The sequence below is a fragment of the Coregonus lavaretus genome (genome assembly GCF_964263955.1).
Source record: "Coregonus lavaretus genome assembly, contig: HAP1_SCAFFOLD_4263, whole genome shotgun sequence".
In the NCBI taxonomy this organism is placed as follows: domain Eukaryota; kingdom Metazoa; phylum Chordata; class Actinopteri; order Salmoniformes; family Salmonidae; genus Coregonus; species Coregonus lavaretus.
The window spans coordinates 23,998-30,000 of NW_028165816.1; the positions used below are offsets into that span (position 1 = coordinate 23,998).

The 6,003-nt window shown below is 40.0% G+C and overlaps 1 protein-coding gene across 1 annotated transcript in view; it reads right to left on the reverse strand.

The window, feature by feature from the left end:
* Positions 1-1,579: 1,579 nt before the first annotated feature.
* The window catches only part of LOC311115453 (coiled-coil domain-containing protein 85C-B-like), a gene marked incomplete at its 5' end in the record, with an annotated part of 23,036 nt that continues 18,612 nt past the window's right edge, over positions 1,580-6,003 (reverse strand). Inside the window, one exon of the mRNA XM_084190632.1 lies at positions 1,580-6,003. This exon is cut by the window's right edge and continues 356 nt beyond it.

Consider the following 6,003-nt stretch of genomic DNA (forward strand, 5'->3'; position numbering starts at 1 on the left):
GTCTGTGTTGTTGCGTTCTTAAGTCTTCAGGTCAGGTGAAGTTCAAACTGACTGCTTTACAGGTCATGCGTGACCTTATTAACAATCAGCTTAACTGTTTTGTCTGTTAGTGACACCCACCTCTCCCCCCCCAAACACACATTTACTGACCAGTGACTTAGACTGTATCTGTGTCCATTTTGAATGTTTTCCCCAATACCGTCAGTCCCATTCTGTTAATCCACATTGAAATGTTATTCAGTTTTCTCAGCAAAATACAGTACATTCACTAGCTTTACCAGCAGAGGGCAGGTTTGCTCAAGTTTTGAATTCCTGTCAATTCAATATGGAAGGGTGGCTCAAGTTCTGAATTCATTTACATTTATGTCATTTAGCAGACGGTCTTACCCAGAGCGACTTACAGGAGCAATTAGGGTTAAGTGCCTTGCTCAAGGGCACATTGACAGACTTTTCACCTGGTCAGGTCGGGTGTTCGAACCAGCAACCATTCAGTTACTGTCCCAATGCTCTTAATAAGGATTGGACCATTTTTTGTTCATTTTTTGCCTAAAATGACATACCCAAATCTAACTGCCTGTAGCTCAGGACCTGAAGCAAGGATATGCATATTCTTGAGATCATTTGAAAGGAAACACTTTGAAGTTTGTGGAAATGTGAAATGAATGTAGAATATAACACATTAGATCTGGTAAAAGATAATACAAACAAAAAAACATGCGTTTTCTATTTTTTTGTTTTGTTGCATCTTTGGCCACAGTGATGTAGGATTCTACATGTAATTTAGATGTTGTCCACCAGATGGCAGCAGTGTTTATGCAACATTTCAGACTGATCCAGTGAAGAATTACATCACTACAGTTTTCCCAAATGTGCCGAATTGGTTTTCAAGTACTTAACTATAGAGAACATACAAAAATGCTATGGTAATACAAAATGTAAGTTTGCACACGCCCAGGAATGTCATAAATAATGGATCATTAGCTTCCCTACAGAAAATACACTAACATTCACACATCTAGATGGCCGGGTGGGTGTGGAGTCAGAGGTCAAACTGTAGAACCCAGCTCCTACATTTGAATATAAAAATTGATTTTTCAAGCAAAACTACACTACATTTCATCTCTGGGACCCTCAGGATTACGAATCAGAGCAGGATTACAGAATGTAAGTACATTATTTACCTTCAGAGGTGAATGTACCAAACCAGTTGCCGTGAGAAGTGTTTTGTTGTTGTGCACTATCCTCAAACAATTGCATGGTATTTTATAGCTGTAATAGCTACTGTAAATTGGACACTGCAGTTAGATTAACAATAATTTAAGCTTTCTGCCCATATAAGACATGTCTATGTCCCGCAAAGTTGGCTGTTTACAACACCATTCTAGTCACATATCGCATATTGAGCAACAACCGTCCCGTATAAGGGGCACCAATCCCATAGAGGTTAACCGCTGGGCTATCTGCCACCCTGTCAATTCTTCAGTATGGAAGGGTTCGTATGTGTTGTTTAGTGTTTATCAGTGGGCTCAAGTCAGCATTTCCTCCCACATTAATTCAGAGAAGACACAGAATTACAAAGAAAGTAATCACTTGTTTATTTTTTTCTCCAAAATCATCTCAAAGTGGCCTAGTACATTTACTATTCCTTTTTTTTTTAAACTTCCACCTACAAATATCTGTCTGATCTCAGCTAAAGTCATGAAAAAAGGTTTTACTTTACAGTAATGCTTGCAACTACAGGAATAGTTAGCATTACCACTAGGTTTGTGTCTGAAATGGCACTCTATTCCCTATATAGTGCACTACTTTTGACTTGGTTCAGCACAAGGCTGTGGTCAAAAGTAGTGTACTAGGGTAGGGTTTCCCAAACTCGGTCCTGGGGCCCCCCCTGGGTGCACAATTTGTTTTTTGCCCTAGCACTACACAGCTAATTCCAATAATCAAAGCTTGATGATGAGTTGGTTATTTGAATCAGCTGTGTAGTGCTAGGGCAAAAACCAAATCGTGCACCGGGGGGGCAGGATCAAGTTTGGGAAACCCTGCACTAGGGAATAGTGTGCTATTTCATATGCAGACAAGGTTCTATGGTCATCACGTCTTCTGGTTTAGCACATATACAGAAAAAGTTCTTTAAAAACACAGGTTCCAAATCAAACTCTCATGCAGAGAAAAATGTGGCACATCTCAGAACAAAATGCCAGACTGAAAAATATTGCAAATCATCTCATGGCTTCAAATCAGTTGTTCCTAGAAAAAAGGACACTTAAAAACCCATTCTTTGATTTTCTTTTCTTTTTTTGTACTAGACCCCATTAGTGAGAACCGAGGCAGATCCGTAAGATTGTACGGTCGGATGCCTCAAGGAACAGTGTTGTCTGTGTTGTGTTTGCTAGCAATTTGGAACAACTAATACTACCGTCAGGAGAGCTTGAGCTGTCAATCATTGACTTATTAACCAATTACCCAATCAAAAGATTTGGATACCAATCAAAATCTCCTGATAGGTCAAAATCATAAACAGGCCAATCACATGGCAGCCCTATAATGGGAGAGCTATCCAATAATAGTATTATTGGATAGCTCTCCCATCTCTATCTAAACACATGGCAATAAATAGCCTTGAACAACAGTTTGATCATAACAGTACTTATTTCATCTGACATCATCAAGGTATAACTCGTGAAGATGCAGCTGAATCGAAAAACATCAAAAGGGAAGACTTGCTCTTTCTCACAGTCCAACAGAAAATACTTTTACAAAACATGCACAGTTCACTGCTGAAAATCATCTGCTGGATTCACCATGGCTAAAAAGCTTATTCATATTAAGCTAATTTAAATATAAATAATTCAATTTATTTGATAGCTTTCTTAGCTTTCAATTCAAATACAGAGTTGTACTGTAGCTTGAGTAGTACAATAGTTATGGAGGACCATAAATAGCCACATCAGTCTGATCTTCCCTTTATGACAGTAGCATAAAAAAGCCTTTTAGATTTCACAGAACATTTCTGAAACATTCTGTCATGGAGAGTTCTAAAACATTATTTCATATGAAATGAATGCAGCAAATGTGTTCAGCAGTCTGCAAGCCTGTATTAAGCAGGTGTCATCAGTCTGTCACAGAGCACTACAGTATACGCAGGCAGCCTGACCAGTGTAAAGAAAGAATGACCACAAACCATCCAGTCGTCACAGAGTCGGGGTAAAGCTCTCGGTGTTCCCCAAGCTGAGAAACATGATTGTCGTAGAGCGCGCACAACATTGTACATTTTAGTTTCCTTTTTAAAAACGATTTCCTAAAAAATAAATCACTCCATTGACTCTTGGCTGTGGCGGTTTCGATTCAAAATGGCCTTGATGTGTTTGCAGAGGAGATAAAATAATAATTTGTTTCACCAAAATACAGTAAAAATATGAGTGGTTACCATAGAAACAACCCTATTTAAGGTTCGGCTGTGTGCTTTTGTAAAACATAAAACCCACAAACAGTCAGTTTTATCACATGGCCAACCTAGAATAATAAAAAATGAAAAAGTCAAAATAAACGATAACAACAACAGTAATGCTATGGTTTTATACATATTTTACACACGTTTTAAAAGTGATCTCTATAGTTTTTTGTTAATAATAGACTTCTCTTATGAGCATAGGGCGCTAGGTATATAGGTCACAGTGGGTATCACATATTAACACTTTGGATGCTAACGCTAATTATTCTAATGCTAGCATTTGCTAATGCTAATTAAGCTAATCAACCAGAGAGGCAAAACTGACAGAGAAGCTAGATGGGTTTTTATGGGAAGTACTATGAAGGAGTCGGGTGACATTGTTCCTAGACGCTGATCCACAGTCAGTTTTGTATGTTACCTCTAAATGCTCAAGATCAGGGTTGAATGAGCGTGAAGCTGATCCTAGATCTGTGCATACGAGACACTTGTAACCCAAAACGTACTATCAAACCATATCTGACGTTATCACATCGTTACTTTAACATCAAAGAGACGTTTGGGGATTTTTTTTATCCCAACGTTGCCCCAGACTGAAGCCCTGCTATAGTAACCATGCAGCTCTACCTGAAGCCCTGCTATAGTAACCATGCAGCTCTACCTGAAGCCCTGCTATAGTAACCATGCAGCTCTACCTGAAGCCCTGCTATAGTAACCATGCAGCTCTACCTGAAGCCCTGCTATAGTAACCATGCAGCTCTACCTGAAGCCCTGCTATAGTAACCATGCAGCTCTACCTGAAGCCCTGCTATAGTAACCATGCAGCTCTACCTGAAGCCCTGCTATAGTAACCATGCAGCTCTACCTGAAGCCCTGCTATAGTAACCATGCAGCTCTACCTGAAGCCCTGCTATAGTAACCATGCAGCTCTACCTGAAGCCCTGCTATAGTAACCATGCAGCTCTACCTGAAGCCCTGCTATAGTAACCATGCAGCTCTACCTGAAGCCCTGCTATAGTAACCATGCAGCTCTACCTGAAGCCCTGCTATAGTAACCATGCAGCTCTACCTGAAGCCCTGCTATAGTAACCATGCAGCTCTACCTGAAGCCCTGCTATAGTAACCATGCAGCTCTACCTGAAGCCCTGCTATAGTAACCATGCAGCTCTACCTGAAGCCCTGCTATAGTAACCATGCAGCTCTACCTGAAGCCCTGCTATAGTAACCATGCAGCTCTACCTGAAGCCCTGCTATAGTAACCATGCAGCTCTACCTGAAGCCCTGCTATAGTAACCATGCAGCTCTACTGGTTTAAAGTGACACTGGTCCTATTCTAGAGGTCTCTTATAGCTCTCATCTGGGTTTATTTTTAAACAACAGGGCCCGGTTTCCCAAGAGTATCTTAAGGCTAAGTTCATCCTTAGTAACTTCGTAGGAGCATCGTTAAATCTCAGAGCTGTTTCCCAAAACCATCGTTACTAAAGTTGCACTTGAAAACGCTCATTATTTACCGACTGCTTCAGACCACTCGTAGAACAGCCAAGTGCGTCTAAAGTTAGTTTTTATTCCCTACCGTGTCACTTTATACACAGAAGACCTCCACTAAACATAGAATCAAGATGTTTATCCGGCTCTGTGACCGTTGATAACTTCACAACGAAGGATAAAAATACGCTTCAAATGAAAACTGTGATGACTGCATTCAAAGATAGCCTACCTACAGTATAGACTATATACTGTATTTCAATGATATTGAAATCAATTTCATGTTCATTCAATTTTGTTTTATTTTACTATTTGGCTAATGTCTGTCATTTTTGCCTCAATATATTTAATGATGTGTAGCCTAACGTGTGCAATGATGTTCCAAATCTTGCTTAAGTGCATTATTATAGGGTAAGCATTAGATTAAGCCGCCTCAATATTTGCAGCCGTAGGTGATAATATCTCTCTAGGTAGCTGATCCATCGTCAGTATTGTGGAATAATTATAATGTTAAGGTAAGATTTGAATGGAGAAAGCTGATCCGAGAGCAGCACTGCCTTTCGTTCGATCCTATCAGTATCGATACATGCTCCAACGACACACTTGGCAAGTGTTCCCTCTGTGTGGCGTTTTGGGAAACGCGTGTTACATCTTTGACCATTGTAGGAAAGATGCATTGTTAAAACACTCGTAAGCCTAAGTTCGATCTCTATCGGGAAACCGGGCCCAGGAGAGTTCTGAAATAATCTTCAGCACTCTGTCAAACTGTCAATCCCCAAGTCAATAATATAAGGAAAATGGCCCATCAGTGAAATTAGCTGCCAGTTATCAACAACACTGGAAGTTCAAAATAAATGTGTGTTTGGGGAGTTGGCTAGTAGTGGGGAGTGAGAGACGGCGAGATCCATTGTGTGGTTTTCCTGGGTCGTATAATGTCCAGTCACATATACCAGGTCATGTCTAGAAGGGTTACAGCTTTTGTCAAATTAACACCAAAAGTGGATTTGTTTTGCATTTTAGCTAACCCTAATTATTTTCTTAACCATAACCTAATTCTCCTAACATGCTAC